Consider the following 19,544-nt stretch of genomic DNA (forward strand, 5'->3'; position numbering starts at 1 on the left):
TTACCGAAACTTCCACAGGCGTTTCCCATTTCTCCGAGCTGCAACAGCTGCCTCACTTGACACAGATGGTGTTTTGCAGTGACCGAAAATAGATCCAACAAAATCCAACAGAAAACTGTGAGGCTTTTTATTGGTTTTTCTCCTATTTTAAAAAAACAAGACATGTAGTGAGATATTATACCAAGAATTATGCCATGCGTTATAGAAAAACATGCTACTAAATCTACTGGAAGTGCCCATTTGACAAAACAGAACTACATGCAAGTACCTGGAGCGATAGACCTTCATGAATAATATCCATTAAAGCACAGGCAGCTCAGATAGGACGGACATCTAACTTCCCGTTGATTGATTGCAGTGGGTCTGTGAGGCTAAACACGTACAAGGCTTCTGACACTTTTCTGTAATTAACTTCAAGCTATTAATTTGCCCCATGGCAGGCATAATTAGACAATAATTACAAGAATTCCTCATTGTAGGAGTTTAAATTAAGAAAACTGACACACCAACTAAATGGACATTTCCCCTATCTTGATTGTATTCCTCTGTAAACAGTGTGATGTTGCCCAGAGAATGCCCAAAGGTGCTCCGACAGGCATCCTTGTGTTTTTAACTGATCCTTTTTCCATTGGCGTGATTAACTTAATTAAAGATTTTACAAAGAGTTTGTAATTAGTGAATTACTTTTGCTTTGTTTGGGATTCGCAATATGAATTCGCATAGGCCATGTGAGAGCTGCAGATGTTCGTTATATAACATTACAAATGCATGCATGGCTCTTTAATCCTTTGCCATCATTTGATTGCTGACATGTTTGGCTCTCTTGCACAGCTAATATAGCAGTGTTACTCACTAACTTTATACCAAGGGCCACAAAGAGAACCAATATCTTGCTTGAGAGCCACTCTTATAAATGGTACGCCAGACAGTTTTTTAAAATTTAAGGATGTGGGCATCACTGGCAAAGCTGACATTTATTGCCCATCCTTAGTTGCTCTGATATAATTGAGTGGCTTGCTAGGTCACTTCAGAGGGCAGTTAAGAGTCAACCAGGTTGGTGTGGGACTGGAGTCACATATAGGCCAGACCGGATAAGGACAGCAGGTTGGGTTTTTACGACATATCGACAGCTCCATGGTCACTATTACAGATTTTTTAAAAATGAATTCAAATTCTCAAACTGCCATGGTGGGATTTAAACGCACATCCTCAGGATTATTAGTCCAGGCCTCTGGATTACTAGTCTAGTAACATATCCACTCCCACCTGTGATGGGATATGGCTTTTTGCCTGCAAGTCCCTACACAGCGAGCTCTTGGTTTCAATCACATCCTGTCAGCCGTTGTTGACTGGAGGCAAGCTACTTCTCCATGAGAGGAAAATAAATGATAGCACAAATATTTCTATTCGTGTTATTGCACGGGTATGATATTGGATGAGCAATCCAGAGGTCATGAGTTCAAATCCCACTATTGCAAGTTGTGAAACTGAATTCAATAAATTTGGTCATTTGTGGGCTGGCACCAGCAAAAATAACCATGAAAGCTGCTGAATTCACTCATGTCCTTCAGGGAAGGGAATCCACCACCGCTACTCAGTCCGGCCTACATGTGACTCCAGTCCCACATCATGTGGTTGACTCTTAATGCCTTCCGAAGTGATGCCACCTAGATATAAAAACAACTGTTCCAACACCACCATTTCTGGGCAATAAATATGGCTCTGCCAGTACTGCCCACATCCCAAGAACAAAAAAATAGTGTGATATTAATAAAATCCTTTCACTTGTTGTAAGGAAATTGAGATAACACTGCTTCCCTTGCCATCTTTTGCTCGATAGCAAGAAAGGCAAGAAAACAGCACTGAATTCCAAAGCAGTCACCATCCCAGAGGCATTTGGTGCAGTAAGTTCACAGAGGGCCATAAATGAAGGGGAAGTGAAATGCCGGTGGCCTCAGGCCATATTATGAGTACTAGGGGAACATTGGAGAAAATGCAGGTTTGAATCTAAAGTATTTTGATACTGATTTCTTTATCTTCATAATGTTCATGCAATATTGATTTTAGGCTAGAAAATATGGGCTTATCGACGCTATACTGTACAGAAGAGCACAACACACAAATGAGAAAGGTGATCGGTGGCATTATCCCATAGGTCTTACGTTGTACAGTTCTTTATCAAGATAATTGAGTTAGAGATGAAGGAGAAAAGTTAGCCAAAAGGTTAGCTTTCTCTTTAGGAGAAGTATTATAATATCATCAGGATGGAAGAGGGGGGTTCATTGAGGTTATAAGAGAGATGACTTGTCAAGGCACCACAAACAATAGCTCCTGGAAAGATATTTCAATAAAGTTGCATCTAGCAGCTATAAAAGTGGATTTACAGAAGGTCTGAGCAAAGGTAAAGTTGGATGCTTCAATCTGATCAAGATGCCAAATACGTTGGGCAAAATTTGCATGAGAGACATAGGTCCAATGACGGCCTAGTGCTTAAATGCCATACAGTCCAGTAAGGTCCTGGGTTCAGTCCACAGTCTGTGCTGAGTTACTTGATCTCATTAGATGTGCTACACTTGACCTTAGTGCCCTGGGTTAAAGAGTGAACAAAGTAGCCAGAGTTCCTGCTACTGAACACCATCTAGTGACTTGTGCTGGAAAGTGTGTATGTGAATCAGGATTGACTTGGACTGTGATGGTTTCTTCTTCCCTCCTATCCCATGGTCGAAAAGTTTCTCTTCACTCCCAGATGAAAGATTTCTAATTAGCTGAAGTAAACTGAGGGCTGCCGGCCAATGCTGAATTCAAACCTCATGATTTTAATCACAAATTACACCACTCTTTACAGCATCTTGCGTAGATAACTTTCTTTCTTCCTGCTCACTCCCACCTCCTCCAATTTCCTCCTATGCTCCCCGAAGCCAAATGTAGCTTCATCGCAGCGGAGACCAGCTGAGTCAATGTGGATTGGAAGTCACGCCTGAGAATATCAGTCACACCTTGCCTTTACCAACCGAGCCATTGGAAGAACAAGATTAAAACCCAAAGTCAAGACATTCAAAAAAAAACTTCATCGAGGTACTGCATTCTTAAAATAAAATTGTTTACCTTTCGTGACAATTACTGCAATTTTTATGAGAGATTTGATAACCCTGCACTACATAGAAATGTATGGTCAAATTCATAAAACAAATACAATCCTTTCTATTATTCAGTTTCTACATATCTATATGCCTGTAGAGAAATCAACTGGCTGGCAGACAGGTTTCATGAGATGCTGCGTTCCTCGGAAGCAATGGGCTGTGCACTGTTACCAATCAACACCCCAAGTCATGAAGGAGAGCCAAGAAAAAGAAGCAACAATCTGATAAACTCCGCTGTGTGATTTAACACCTTCCTAGGACAAACCAGCGTTTAGTTTGTGCAATCTGTATGTTTTTGTCTTTTCCCCTTTTCTCTCCTCCTATCTAGAAGGTGCTGATTCACGCTGGCGGATCTTCTCCCAGATACAAGACCACCTTGCGGCATCTTTTGCAAGTGGCTGATTCCCCCCTCCCCCACCGTCACCGCTATCCCACCGAGAAAAGGAGAGTCTGGAAGTCAAACTTGGGACCTTCTAGTCTGAGTCACTTCGCTCCACACTATTTATCAACTCAGCTACCTTGAATGGCTTCATATTTTTCTGTTTCTATTCACGGCAATTATATTTAAGGTAGGGCCTTCCTATTTTAAAGTGTGCTGCTATTTAGTAAGAACTTCCATTGCAGACGGAATGATATAATGGGATAAGCACGCTGTCCTTTGATCTCTGGGACCAGGCTTTGAATCTACAACCTCAGTCTACTAGGTTAATAGTCCCTTCTCTCTATATAAAATTAGTTTTATATAGGTCTCAACCCAATCCTAAGTGGGCATAAATCCACATCAGAAACAGGGCTCATTGCGACTAAATTGGTGGCTAAAGAGTGATACTGTGGGAAATGAAAATGTCACATCGTGCAGCAGCAGGTACTCTTCCGCGCTTGGCATCAAGTTGGCCAAGTAAAGGAACTCATACCTTCCCTCTGATCTGTAGTACACCTGACCTGAGAGTGTTAAAGCTGCCAACACAGGGGGTATGCATTTCCTCAGAGCTTCTCCTCTTCCGCCACCATAACGCACGTAAACAGTGTTTCCGCCAAACTTTCGCCAAAGTTATACTGGCGGAGCGGGAGGAGCTCCGGGTAAATTCCTTCCACGGTGCCAATGAGAAAGCATTCTTTATCCAGCTATGACATCCCAGTTACAATCAGAGGGGTATGAACCTGGTAAGTTTGAAAAGTCAGAACTTAGCAAACGTGAAAATAAAAGTGGTCGTGAGGGTGTGGGATGGGGGGGAGGAAAAAGAAAATTTTGTCCTCATTTCTCTTCTGCTCCCAGACTTCTGCTCTTTAGGGTTTGTGTCAGCCAATGGGGGGAGGGGGCGGGGAGGGGGCTTTTCTTTTGGTTTTCCTTCCGTTCGCCCTGTGAACTTAGTGATCTCTGGATGACACTTCCCATCCCCTCAGCACTACAAGTGAGATTGGGAACTCTCCATGTGGAGAATGGTGGAGACAAGTCCTATCCATTCCAAGGCCTAGCAAATCGGTAAAACACAATGAGCCATCGAATTAGTATTATACTGGTTTTAATTTAGTATATCAAGAATCCACACAGAACATAACTTGGCAGGAATAAGAAGCCATTCATTGAATCTATCTCATTGTGATGTTTATATCTATGCACAAACCTGCTCAGACTATTTTCATTTCCAGTTCTGATGAAGTGCCGTAACTGAAATGTTGACCTATCAGTTCTTTCATTTTAAGTTTTGGTTTCAGATTTCCAGCATTTGCTTTTTATTTTCATTTCTTTCCTACTCTGGCACCAAATCCATATTCCTTATTCACAATTGGATCAGGAGCGTGCTTATCTTAAGTCTTTTCTGAATGCTAAAAGGAGTTCACATTCGCTGTGCTAGATGGCACCCTATTCCATAAATTAACAGCTCTGAGTATGAAGTTTCTGCTCCTCAATGTATGTCTAGCTTGAGGCTTTCTTGTTTCCTGTTTTTCTCTTAGTTCTGATCTCCAAGTTCAGCAAAAATGAACATACCCCAGTGATTCCTTTAATGACTGAAACTTGGATCATGCCTTTCCTCCATCTTCTCATTGCGAAAGAAGACAGATCTGGCTTTGTTAGCCTCAATTCACACTTCACTGATTTAAGACCTAGTACCATTCCTTCTGGCCCTCCGTTTCCCAGAACTTTATATATAAGTATAATGAACAAAAGTGGACACGGTTCTCCGAGCACGGTCTCATAAACATTTTATGAAGTCAGTATAACCTTTTTGAACTCCTACTCTACAGAGTAATTTTCCAAGTTAGTTCTGCTGGCTGGGAATCTTCCTCCTCCATTCCCGACAGTGCACATTGGAAAATCATCAGCCCTTGATTTTCGAAACATTAATTTTCCCTGCCAGCATCTCAAACTCAAAATATTACTCCCGATCGATCAACGTATGCATTCTAAAATTAACCAGGTTTCTCTTATTTTGACCCCTATATGTTTACTTCAGTTAAATGATGTTGCTCAGTCAGTCCTTGTTCTGTTCTGTCTTTTGTTTTATTATCTAATCGTTTCTGCCGTGCTCTAGGGGAAGGAGAGGTGCTCAGACACGAATAGAAATATGCCAGGGAAAGGCCCAGATTTGCACATTCTGCAAATTAAAAGAAAGGGACAGAAATTGCTCCTGAAATAACGGAGGATCTTAACAGCGCTCTCCGGTTTCTATGGCGAATCGAAGGAGCAAGTTCCCGCGTTTGCGCATGCGCGCTGAAACGCGGAAATCGTGAACTTGGTTCGCCGGTGATTTGACAGCTGCAAATTAAAGGGCAATCGCACGCTACAATCATGGAAATCAGTGAAAAATCGCAAGTTTGCTTATCCGGCCAGCTGGAATGTAACTAATTACGCCACCAAAAAGTACGCTTGAAAATACCAGGTCTGACCTAAATTTTAAAAGCACGATAATGCTTTATGACTGCCAAACAACTAAAAATTAAATTTTAAAAATGTGGAGTCTCATGCCTTATTTTCTTATTTTAATGGTTTCTGATCATTAAAAAAAATTAAATTTAAAAGTTATTATTTTTTTTACTTTTGCCTTCAGCCTCTTTAATTTAATTTAATTATTTCTTTGGCTTTTTATATAAAAGAAATTGTTTACAATGACTTCCAGAATACTAACTTTAAATGAATAAAGTCTGCTTGTCTGGTTGTGGGCGGGACTTCTCTTCCTGATAGATTTTGTGGGCGTGTCTTCTATTCTCACAGACATTACCATGGGAATCAACTTACCCTGTTCAGAGGCTGGGTTGATAGCGCATAATTCTTTAAAAATTCAAAATCACGCAAGTCAACGCCACAGAGCCCGCAGTATGTGCATTCGTAAATTTAAATCGCAGGAGCTGCAATGATTGTTGCCAAGCCGCTCTGCGCAAGTTCTGTCCCGATACGAATGTGAATCAGACCGTAGGAAGCTGAACAAAGTCCTGAAGCAATGCTCCCTAATTAAGTGAGAACACTTAAAGCGATATTTAATAGGCAAGTTGTATAAGGATAAGCAGTCATAATTGGCAGCTTATAGAATATTTCCAACATCCCTTAGTAGCACGGCAGCCTTCCCATTACTGATAAAGAGAATCTGTTTCCTCTGGAGGGATAAACCAGAACAAGACTGCGTAATCTTAAAATTAGAGCCAGGCCATTCAGAAGTGAAATCAGGAAGCACTTCTTCACACAAAGGGTAGTAGAAGTCTGGAACTCTCTCCCCCAAAAGGCCATCGATGCTGGGACAATTGAAACTTTCAAGACTGAGATCGATGGATTTTTGTGCTTAAGGGTATCAAGGGATATGGGTCAAAGGCGGGTAAATGGGATTAAGATGCAGGTCAGCCATGATCTAATTGAATGGAGGAACAGACTCAAGAGGCTGAATGGCCAACTCCTGTTCCTATGTTTGTTTATTTACCCATCACCCTTGTGTTCACTGACCTACATTGGCTCCCGGTCCGGCAACGCCTCAATTTTAAAATTCTCATCCTTGTTTTCAAATCCCTTCATGGTCTTGCCCCTCCCTATCTTCCTCCAGCCCTACAACCCTCTGAGATCTCTGCGCTCCTCCAATTCTTGTCTCTTGCGCATCCCCGATTTTGATCGCTCCACCATTGGCGGCCGTGCCTTCAGCTGCCTAGGCTCTAAGGTCTGGAATTCCCTCCCTAAACCTCGCAGCCTTTTTACCTCTCTCTCCACCTTAAAACCTACCTCTTTGACTGTCACCTGTCCCAATATCTCCTTATGTGGTTCGGTGTCAAATTTTGTTTGATAGCGCTCCAAGTTTGGGGCGTTTTACTATTTTAAAGATGCTATATAAATGCAAGTTGTTGTTGTTGTTCCTTCTATGTTAAAGGTGGTATGAAAATAGAAGTTGTTTTTGTATGTATGTATGCATGTATCTGAGCTGGCATCACAGTGACACTTACCTCTAAGGTGCATCTGTGGCTCAGGGTTAGGTAGTTAAGTTTCCATATAGTGGATTTGTTTCAAAGTTCCACCTCCCACCTCTTTTTATTAAGCAAAGCTCAGTGTTGCTTTAGGAGAAGCTTTTGTAAAACCCGAGATTCCAGAAGACAGTCCTCCTGCAGTGAAAAAAAAGTACAGCAGGCAGAGAATAAAAAGGAATTAGATAAAACAAGAAAGGAAGTGGTTTACTGTAAAGTACTAATTAAAGTGAGAAAGAGAGCATTGGAGAATTGTTCCAAAACAGCGAGAGGATTAAGGGATTAATTTAACAGCCAAGGTTATTCACATGTTAATACTTTGATCGAGCGAATCACTAGGGTACAAAAAGGCTATGTGTTAAAATCAGACTGGGAGAGGAGGGAATTCAACCAGGAGCCGATCTAGTTAGCAGATTATACAATGGCTACAAAGAGAGAATAATTGACAAGCATCAGTGGGTTTAGAAAATATCATAAAGGTCATGATTTACAGTTGTCATCACCTGGATTGTTACTGCCTTGAAATCACTCCAAATAACTGGACCCCCCCCCCCCATTTTATTTTGAGAGTAGAACTTGCTACACGTACTATTCAAGGACATGAGGATGGACAAATGACCAGCTATTAGGCTTCGTTCGATGTTACTTTTAATCAGCCACTATGGGTGTATCAGAGCAGAGTGCTGTGACTGTCCCAAAAGTTTTTATTCCCTCCCCTTGGAGAAGTACCTGACCTCCACTTAGTCAAGAGTCTTTCCAGAACTCAGCTCATGGGAGAAAATGGACATGAAACTATGTCTCCACCACTTGGCACAGGGCAGAAGGGGCATCGCAGGCATGGTTGATCCTGTCCTTGCCCTCTGTTCACACACTTTCCAGCAACAGTCACTAGGTAATTTATCAGTATCACCTTAGCTCAGTAGTAGCACTCTCATGAGTCAAAAAGTCATGGCTTCAAGCCCACTGGGAGACTTGTGCACATAATGCAGATAGACACTTCAATGCAGTGCTGAAGGAGTGCTGCACTGTCAGAGGTGCCGTCATTCAGATCAGACATTAAACCGAAGCCCGGTCTGTCCTCTCGGGTGGACGTAAACGATCCCATGGCACTGTTCGAAGAAGAGCAGGGGAGTTCTCCCAGTGGCCTGGCCAATATTTATCTCTCAATCAACAAATAGGGGGAGAAATTCGATAGGGCCTATTATTGGGCGTAGGTAGCGTGATCCACTATTAACCCACGCCCAATGGTCCCTGCACAGGCAGTACGAGAGCTTCGTCCTGCCTCAGTACTCACCATCAATCTGCATTGAAACCCGGGCCTTGCACATCGATTCGATGCAATTCACACTTTCCACCAGCAGGGGGAGCCCCAAACACTTAAAGGGAGGATGTCTTTTCAAATCTCTTAAAGGTAGCCGGTACCTGTTATTTTGTGAAAATAACAGTCTGCTGTCTGCAAGGAGTCTGAACGGAGATCAGACATTGGACACTGTAAAACACAAATGCTGGTCCCGTCCCTATGTTTACAAACTGATGAGTTATGTTAAAACATTGAATAAAGGTTGCACACTACTAAATCCCACATCCTCCAATCTGCATGCCAGACCTCACCAATCTGCCGATCTGAGTTGGTACCAGGCCTGCGAGAGTGCACGCACCAAGGTTCTCCGCTACCTAGAGACCTTGGTGCAAGAGGTAGACAGAAGGAGGGACATCCTATATCCACGGGGGAGGGGGCCAAGTAGCCCTCCAGACATATGTCCAAAAGGCAGTGGGAGGCAGCGGGGGACGAAGTCAATGCCAGGCGCACAGCATCTTGAACATGGATGCAATGCAGGAAGAAATTCAATGCTTTGACATGAGTGGGCAAGGTAAGTGAGGTCAACTGTCAAGTGGCGTCTCCTACCAACTGCACCACTAGCCGCATCCACTGCTCCATGCATTACACCCCCATCACCCACATAACAACAGAATCTTTCCATCAGTACTCAATTCTTCCAATCAAATGCTTCCTCTCATCCTCACACATTACCACTGTTGCAAGCTGCCCACCCACAACTCACAGGCCACACACACTGGCAGCTATTCAACCATGACAGGCACATCACCCAGACACATGTCCCGCTTTCTTGCAGGAGAATATGCATATCAGGAGGCAGCAAGTGGCAGTGGCATTTAACCCCTCGAGCCTGTTCTAACATTCAATGAGATCATGTTGGACCTGTGACCTAACTCCATATACCCGCCTTAGCCCCATATCCCTTAATACCCTTGGTTCACAGAAATCTATCAATCTCAGCTTTAGAATTCACAATTGAGCTAGCATCAACTGCCGTTTGCAGAAGAGCGTTCCAAACATCTCCCACCCTTTGCATGTGGAAGCATTTCCTAACTTCACTCCTGCATGTCCTGGCTCTAGCTGTTAGGCTATTTCCTTAGTCCTATTATTCAAGTATAGGAGACCTCCAAAAACAGTTACAAATGTCTCGGCAGACAGAAGCAATAATCCAGTCACTAACCTGTAAATCCTGCATGGTCCCTTTAAATAGCACTGGTGGGGGGGTCCTCCAGGCACTCGAAGGCACTTTCAGATGGTCGGGGTTAAGACTGTGCGTTGATTTGAGTGCTAAGTGCCAAAATGGTTTCTATCACTTTTACTCAGCGTTGCACACTGATTGCATCCTTTATCTCCTTACTTTACATGCTTCTAACGTTTGGTATTTGCGCTGCGCTAACTCCTATACCAAGATGGCATCCGGCGCATGTCACGCTGGAAGCATGCATGCACAGCCGAGATGCCACCCTGGATGTTCGAGAGGCCGCGTAACAATGGGCGCTATACGGCCCAATTTAGCGCCCATGGTCTGGTCATTGATCTCATTCCTGCTTGTGCACAAATTGTTTGTTGCATTTGCTTACATAACAACAGTGACTGCACTTCAAAAGTAACTCTTTGGATATAAAGGGCTTTGACATGTCCTGAGGATGTGAAAGGTGCTGTATAAATGCTATTTAATTCTTTTAATGATCATGAAGTTGGAATCCAGGCTGTTTTTCTTTATTCCCTCGAACCTGAGACCTTTGGGCCTACGTTTCTCCGCTCAACAATAGACAATTGTAAACAATTTTAGAACACCAAGTTATAGTCCAGCAATTTTATTTTAAATTCACAAGCTTTCGGAGGCTTCCTCCTTCGTCAGGTGAACGATGTGAAAATGAAATCCTCGAAATGAAATCGCATTTATAATTCACAGAACAATGCTTGGTGAGTACAGACAGTTTTTTCAACTGCCCGTTGCCAAGGCAATCAGTGTGCAGACAGACAGGTGTTACCTGCCAGGTCTCACAGAATATACAAATCACCAAAAAAAAACAACAAACAAAAAAAAAGAGATAGAGAGGTAGAAACATAGAAAAGACAGCAACTGACCCGTTATATTAAAAACAGATAACATTTGTTCACTGGTGGGGTAACATGTAGCGTGACATGAACCCAAGATCCCGGTTGAGGCCGTCCTCATGGGTGCGGAACTTGGCTATCAATTTCTGCTCGACGATTTTGCGTTGTCGTGTGTCTCGAAGGCCGCCTTGGAGTACGCTTACCCGAAGGTCGGTGGATGAATGTCCATGACTGCTGAAGTGTTCCCCGACTGGGAGGGAACCCTCCTGTTTGGCGATTGTTGCGCGGTGTCCGTTCATCCGTTGTCGCAGCGTCTGCATGGTCTCGCCAATGTACCATGCTCTGGGGCATCCTTTCCTGCAACGTATGAGGTAGACAACGTTGGCCGAGTCACAGGAGTATGAACCATGCACCTGGTGGGTGGTGTCCTCTCGTGTGATGGTAGACAATACATTTAATAACTGAGCCTTCAGAGGACATCAGTGACCTAGCTTTTATTTCAAGTTTCTTTTCTCTGCTCAGAGTTTCGAATGTAAATTTCCATAATTCTTTGGAGAAAATTAAGTTTTTGTTCATGATAACTGCTGATTAACAGAATGAAAAAAGCTGGTGTATTAATGACAGTCAAGGTAAGATAATCAAGGTAAGAAGGAGAAAATCTCCGAAAGCTTGTGAATTTAAAATAAAATTGCTGGACTATAACTTGGTGTTGTAAAATTGTTTACAAAAGGTAAGATAAGGGGGAGCTCTGAACATTTAAGTTTCAAAATAACCAATACATTATTCATCAAATATGTTAATCCCACTTTGTGAATTCGTAGCAATATTTACGCAATAGAATATCAGAATTGAATTTATTTCATCTGGGGAGGGAGGGAAGGAAGGAAGGTAAGAAAGAAGGAAAAGGAAAAAGAAGGAAGGAAGGAATTAAGAACGGGCATTGATATAACGCCTTTCATGACCTCAGGACATCCCAAAGCACTCAGCCAATGAAGTACTTCTGAAGTGCAGTCTCTGTTGTAATGTAGGAAACGCGGCAGCCAATTTACACACTGCAAGGTCGTACAAACAGCAATGTAATAATGACCAGATAATCTGCTTCAGTGATGTTGGTTGAGGGATAAATATTGACCAGAACACCGGGGAGAACTCCCCTGCTAAACTATTACCTAAGGAAAATTCACAGGGCTCAGATTGTGAATAAAAATGAATAATTATGCGTTGTTTTACAACAGATAAGTCTCTCTGAGAGAAATAACAGGTTGTTTAATTCTCCCAAAGCTTACAGTGTGTTTCTCCAACATGCTATGATGGAAAGATTTAGGGGGAAAATTGGATAAGGGCCATTTTTGGGCGCAGGTGGCGTGATGCGCTTTTACCTCACGCCCAATGACCCCGGCGCAGGCAGGACGCGAGTTTCGGCCGGCCCGAGGATTCACCTGAAATCAGCGTTCCATTCCAGGCCTTGCAAGTGGAATCAATGCAATTGGCACTTTTCACCACCAGGAGGAGTTCACTCTCTTAAAGGGAGGATGTTTCTTAGAAATATCTTAAAGGTAACTGGTACCTGCTATTTGATGAAGATAACAGTCTACTGTCTGTACGGAGTCTGAATGGAGATCAAACATGGCACACGTAAAACACAGATGCAGGTCCCATCCCTATGTTTGCACACTGATGAGTTATGTTAAAACATTGAATAAAGGTTGCGCACTATTAAATCCCACATCCTCCAATCTGCACGCCAGACCTCACCAATCTGCCGATCTGAGTTGGTACCAGGCCTGCGAGAGTGCATGCACCAAGGTTCTCTGCTGATGCATTAGAGACCTTGATGCAAGAGGTGGACAGAAGGAGGGACATCCTATATCCGCGGGGAAGAGGGGCCAGAGGCCCTCCAGACATATGTCCAGAAGGCTGTGGGAGGCAGCGGGGGACGAAGTCAATGCCAGGCGCTCAGCATCACGAGCATGGATGCAACGCAGGAAGAAGTTCAATGCTTTGACATGAGTGGGCAAGGTGAGTGAGGTCAACTGTCAAGTGGCGTTCCTACCAACTGCACCATGCACTGCACCCCTCATCACCCACATACCAACAAACTCTTTCCATCAGTGCTCAACTCTTCCAACCAGATACTTCCTCTCACCCTTACACATTATCACTGTTTCAAGCTGCCCACCCACAACTCACAGGCAACACACACTGGCAGTTATTCAACCATGATTGGCATATCACCCAGATACATCTCCCGCTTTCTTGCAGGAGAAAGTGGCGCATATCAGGAGGTAGAAAGTAGTAGTGGCATTTAGCCCCTTGAGCTTGTTCCACCATTCAATGAGAACATGGTGGACCTGTGATGTAACTCCATACATCAGCCTTAACCCCATATCCCTTAATACCCTTGGTTCACAGAAATCTATCAATCTCAGATTTAACATTCACAAGTGAGCTAGCATCAACTGCCGTCTACAGAAGAGCGTTCCAGACTTTGCGTGTGGAAGCATTTCCTAACTTCACTCCTGCACATCCTGGCTCTAAATGTTAGGCTATGTCCCCGCGTCCTAGTATTCAAGTCTAGGAGACCTCCATACACAGTTACAAATGTCTCGGCAGCTAGAGGCAATAATCCAGCCACTAACCTGGAAATCCTGCATGGTCCCTTTAAATAGCACTGGTGGGGGGTCCACTCTAAGACACGTTCAAACAGTCGGGGTTAAGGCTGTGCGTTGAGTTGAGCATTAAGTCCCAAAATGGTGTCTATCATTTTAAATCAGCGTTGCTCACTGATTGAAGCCATTTTCTCCCTGCATTGCATGATTCTAGCGTTCGTTATCTGTGCCTGCGCTAACTCCTATACCAAGATGGCATCCAGCAGACATCACGCCGGAAACGGGCGCTCCACGGCCCAATTTCGCGCCCTGGTCTGTTGACAGAACACTATTGAAGTGAGGTGCAACAGTGAAGTATAGTAAAGCTGGGATATTTCCCTCCAACAGTCAGTAAATGCATTTCAACACTATTTCTTACCCATAACACAAGAGTACAAGTGGCAGCCTGTCTATTTAACACTAACTTGAATTTATATAACACCCTTAACGTAGAGAAATGGCCCAAGGAATTTCACAGATAAATAATTAGATCAAAATGGATGCCAATCCAAAGAAGCAGATATTAGGACAGGTGATTAAAAGCCTAGTCAAAGAGGTGGGTTTTAAGGAGGGTCTTAAAGGAGGAGAGGGAGGTGGATAGGTTTAGGGAGGGAGTTCCAGAGCTTAGGGTCTAGATAACTGAAGGCACGGCTGCCAATGGTCGGGATGCACCAGAGGCTAGAGTTGGAGGAACGCAGAGATCTCGGAGGGTTGTAGGGCTGGAGGAGGTTACAGAGATAGGGAGGGGTGAGGTCATTGAGGAATTTGAAAACAGAGACGAGAATTTTAAAATTGAGGCCTCAGGGTGGGGGCGGTGAGGCACCATTCCCACTGACTCGGAGGCTGAGTCGCCATTGCTGCTAACTCCTGTAGGGCTCAGTTACTTCCCAACTGTGGACCCACCCCATTATACGAGCACTTGCTTTTGATGTTAGCACTCAGTTCCCATGCAAGTTAATCCTGATCCCATGGTGGAAGGCCAGCCAATGAAACGTAAGCCTGCCAAATGTTATTTTGCCTTGTGCGGCTGAACTGACAGATCCACCATTTTATTCCTCTGGGATGTGGCTTTTATTGGATCAGCATGAAAGCAGGAGCATAAAGGTGTGAGCTTTCAAATTAATTCATATACCGATTTCTCCTCCAACTGCCCCCCGACTTCTGGTAGTTTCTTGACACGACAAGTATCTTGTCCTAACAACCATCCTGTCCCCTCAACCCACTCCCGCCAAGGTCCTGTAGCAGCATGCAGGGAAAATAAACCAGTCATAGAATCATAAATTTGGTATGAAAATTATGTTTAACATTCTTTTAAAGCTGCTCAAGAATTCTATTATATTAATTTCTGTGGCGAAATAATTAATGGTTAATGTACAAAGGGCTTGTCAACACTGACTGTTCGGTTCTGCCATTGCTTTTGTATTTAGTGGTAATTAGTGAGATGGCGTCATGAATATTCATTTTTGGAGATGTTGGAGTCTCTTGTTCTTTATGATCAGTGGAGTCTACCAGACCTTGAACACACAGATGTTGCTCTGAAATTCAATCATAGCAAACTGTTAACAATAAACAAGCATTGTTATTCAGTCAGTAAGATTACTCAGTTGAGCTCTACCTCATGCTTTCTTCTTCTTCCCATTGTCTCCGTGCCACCTCTGCTCCCAATCCCAGGTTTTATCACAGTTGCCATGTAAAAGGCCTTCATTTTATCACTGAAACTCAAGGTGCTTTTAAATTGCGCTAGTGTTGAGGGGGCTGCTGAAAGTGTGGGTGTTGACAGCTGGCTGCAAACCAAAAGTAAAACTGCCGGGACTCAGTGGCTGAAGGCTGACTAAAAGGGGACTTCAGAATAGCTGGAATTAAGAAGTCCTGGTAATTTTATATCAGGCTTCCAGCTGGCTGTATGAGAATTGCACTACAGGAGCCTGGCCACACCAGCACCTGTTTCATGCGATATAAACGCATCTAGGTGTCAGGTGTGGCTCAGTGGGTAGCACTCCTATCTATCAACCAGAATTTTGTGGGTTCGAGTCCCACTTCAATGAAACTTAAGCACAAAATCTAGGCTGATATTGAGGTGCTCTTTCAGAGGAGGCCTTAAACCAAAGTCCTGTCTATTCTCTCAAGTGGATGTAAAAGATCCCATGAACACTATTTCAAACAAGAGCAGGGGTGTTTGCCTCAATGTCCTGGCCAATATTCATCCCTCAACCAATATCACTAAAAAAGCAGATGATCTGGTCATTATCACATTACTGTGTTTCCTACATTACAACAGAGACAATGCTTCATTGGTGCAATAGTGCTTTCAGATGCGTGAAAAGAGCTATAGAAATGCAAGTCTCTTTTAAACAGTTGGAGCGTTAAATTGGGCCGTGTAGCACCCATTGTTTCAGCGCTACACGACCTCTCTGACATCCAAGATGGAGTCTTGGATGCGCACGCACGTTTTCAGCGTGATGTGCGCCAGTCGCCATCTCGGTATAGGAGTTAGCGCAGGTGCAGATAACGAACGCTGGAATCATATAAAGTAGGGAGAAAATGGCTTCAATCAGTGTGCAATGCTGATTTAAAGTGATGGACACCATTTTGGGACTTAACGCTCAACTCAATGCACAGTCTTAACCCTGACCATCTGAACGTGTCTTAGAGTGCCTGGAGGACCTCCCTCACCAGCGCTATTTAAAGGGACCATGTAGAACTTACAGGTCAGTGGCTGGATTATTGCTTCTAGCTGCCGAGTCATTTGTAACTGTCTTTGGAGGTCTCCTAGACTTCAATACTAGGACTCGGGGACATAGCCTAACATTTAGAGCCAGGACGTGCAGGAGTGAAGTTAGGAAATGCTTCCACATGCAAAGGGTGGGAGATGTTTGGAACGCTCTTCTGCAAACGGCAGTTGATGCTAGCTCACTTGTGAATGTTAAATCTGAGATTGATAGATTTCTGTGAAACAAGGGTATTAAGGGATATGGGGCTAAGGCGGGTATATGGAGATAGGTCACAGATCCAGCATGATCTCATTGAATGGTGGAACAGGCTCGAGGGGCTAAATGCCACTGCCACTTGCTGCCTCCTGATATGCATATTCTCCTGCAAGAAAGCGGGACGTGTGTCTGGGTGATGTGCCTGTCATGGTTGAATAGCTGCCAGTGTGTGTGGCCTGTGAGTTGTGGGTGGGCGGCTTGAAATAGTGGTAATGTGTAAGGGTGAGAGGGAGCATCTGATTGGAAGAGTTGAGTGCTGATGGAAAGAGTTTATTGGTATGTGGGTGATGGGGCATGTAGTGCGTGGTGCAGTTGGTAGGAGACACCACTTGACAGTTGACCTCACTCACCTTGACCACTCGTGTCAAAGCATTGAACTTCTTCCTGCACTGCATCCATGTTCACGATGCTGTGCGCTTGGCATTGACTTCATCCCACACTGCCTCCCACTACCTTTTGGATATATGTCTGGAGGGCCTCTTGCCCGCCCCCTCCCCCCCGTCCCCTCCCCCCTGCAGATATAGGATATCCCTCCTTCTGTCAACCTCTTGCACCAAGGTCTCTAGTGCATCAGCAGAGAACCTTGATGCATGCTCTCTCACAGACCTGGCACCAACTCAGATTGGCAGATTGGTGAGGTCTGGCATTCTCTTTGGAGGATGTAGGATTTAGTAGTGTGTAACCTTTATTCAATGTTTTAACATAACTCATCAGTGTGTAAACATAGGGATAGGACCTGTTTCCTTGTTTTACACGTGCGATGTTTGATCTCCGTTCAGACTCCGTGCAGACAGTAGACTGTTATTTTCATCAAATAACAGGTACCAGCTACCTTTAAGAGCTTTCTAAGAAACATCCTCCCTTTAAGAGATTGCGCTCCCCCTGCTGGTAGAAAGTGCAAGTTGCATTGATTCCACGTGCAAGGCCCGGAATGGAACGCTGATTTCAGGTGAGTCCTCGGGCCGGCCGAAACTCGCCGGGGTCAATGGGCGCGGGGTATTGGCTCATCACGCTACCCCTGCCCAAAAACGGCCCTTATCCAATTTTTCCCCCTTGATTCTTTACTGTCCTAGTTCTTCATTAATTTCTGTTCTGTTGCCCACCTATCAAATTTAGATTTGAGGAACAAAAGGGAAAAATCTTTCATTCGGTCCTTCATCTTCCTGTTAGCTTTTTGCATTAATGTCATTGCAATTTTTATTTTAACTGTTATTGTTTTAGGATTTTACGGAGTTGTCCATAACATATTTTAAACCCCCTCTAGATCTCCACACAATCACCAAGCTACAGTCAGTAAGGATTGTTTGATTAAAAACCAGTATCTTTTGCAAATTCATCAAACACATTAAACAAGAAGCAATGAGGTAGATTCGAGGCGTAAAACAGGTGCAAAGCATGCCAATTTAGCAGTGGGACGGCCTGCGCTCAAACTGTGCAGGCGTTAGTCCCACTGCTAAATTCATGGGACCCATCTTTTAGGCATCCTGGCTGCCCCTTGAATATGTAAATTAGGGGCCTAACGCCTGTTAAAGAACCCCTGTGTAAAATGTATTCCCGATGAGCGAGGCAGGCGTCGTGCCCCCACGGCCACCGACTAGAGGTGAGTTTAATTTTCTGTGGAGCTCCGACTCCACTGTCCTGACGATTGTCCCCCCTCGTTGCCTGATCGAACCCCGCTCCCACAACTTACATGAGGGGCGCTGCCGATGGCCTGAAATTCATTCTTCCTGTGGGTTGAGCTGCCTGTGGAGGAGTAACAAGCACCGGCAGCTCATCCCAAAGATGCAGATGAGGCCCAAAGCCCAATTTCAGGACGGCTTCGGGCCTCTCTGTTCGGCCCCGCACTGCACAGGAAATGGGCCCAGACTAATTTCTACCCTAATTTCTTAAATGTGCCTAGACAGAGCTCAAAGAGAATATGATTCTTTATTATCAGCAGATACATTCACTGATTCAGTCAAAATAACTACCAACAGGTAGAAATTACACTTTAACTGCAAGTAAATGCATCTTGGTTAGATGATAATGAACATTTAAAGCAGGAAAGTGTGCCGATCATCTATATGCATTCTGATGTAACAAAGTATCGGGGTTCCTTCACTCTGGACTCTAATCCCAAAGTATAGTCTGTTATGTTCATGACTAAAGGGTGCTGATGACTCATTTTGGCACTTTCGTTTTGGCCTGAAACTCTCCGTGATCTCTGCGTTCCTCCGATTCTGGTCTCCGGCACATCCACCACTTTCTTCGCTCTACCATTGGCGGCCAGGCCTTCAGCTGCCTAGGCCCTAAGCTCTGGAATTCCTATCCTAAGCCTCTCCACCTCTCTACATCTCTCTCCTCCTTTAAGATGCTCTCTTTGACCAAGGTTTGGGCACCTGTCCTAATGTCTCCTGATAATAAATAAAAACAGAAAATGCTGGAAATACTCAGCAAGTCAGGCAGCACCCGTGGAGAAAAAAGCAGAGTTAATATTTCAGGTCGATGATCTTTCGTCAGGACTGGAGGAAGTTAAAGATTTAACAGTTATCTCCTTATGTGGCTCGCTGATTAAGCTCCTGTGAAGTGCCTTGGGACGTTTTACTATGTTAAAGGCGCTATATAAATGCAAGTTGATGTTGTTTCATGACAGCCTTATGATCCACAAAGACATAAGCCATTAAATTCCACAGGGGTTCCACCGTAACTTTGGCGGGAGACAAGCATGTCCTTTGGAGAAATGGCATAAACGGTTGAAAATGGCTGTTCGAGCAGAAGTTCTGCCGGCCTCCCACTGAAGTTGCAGTGAGAGACTGGTAGGAGTCCCACAGCATTTCAGGGCCAGACGTGAGAGTTTTCATCTGCCATCGCATCCTTATTTAGTGATAATTAGCGAGCTGGTGTCATGTATATTCATTTTTGGAGATGTTGGAGCCTCTTGTTCTTTATG

This window comes from Heptranchias perlo, chromosome 26 (assembly GCF_035084215.1).
Source record: "Heptranchias perlo isolate sHepPer1 chromosome 26, sHepPer1.hap1, whole genome shotgun sequence".
Classification (NCBI taxonomy): Eukaryota; Metazoa; Chordata; class Chondrichthyes; order Hexanchiformes; family Hexanchidae; genus Heptranchias; species Heptranchias perlo.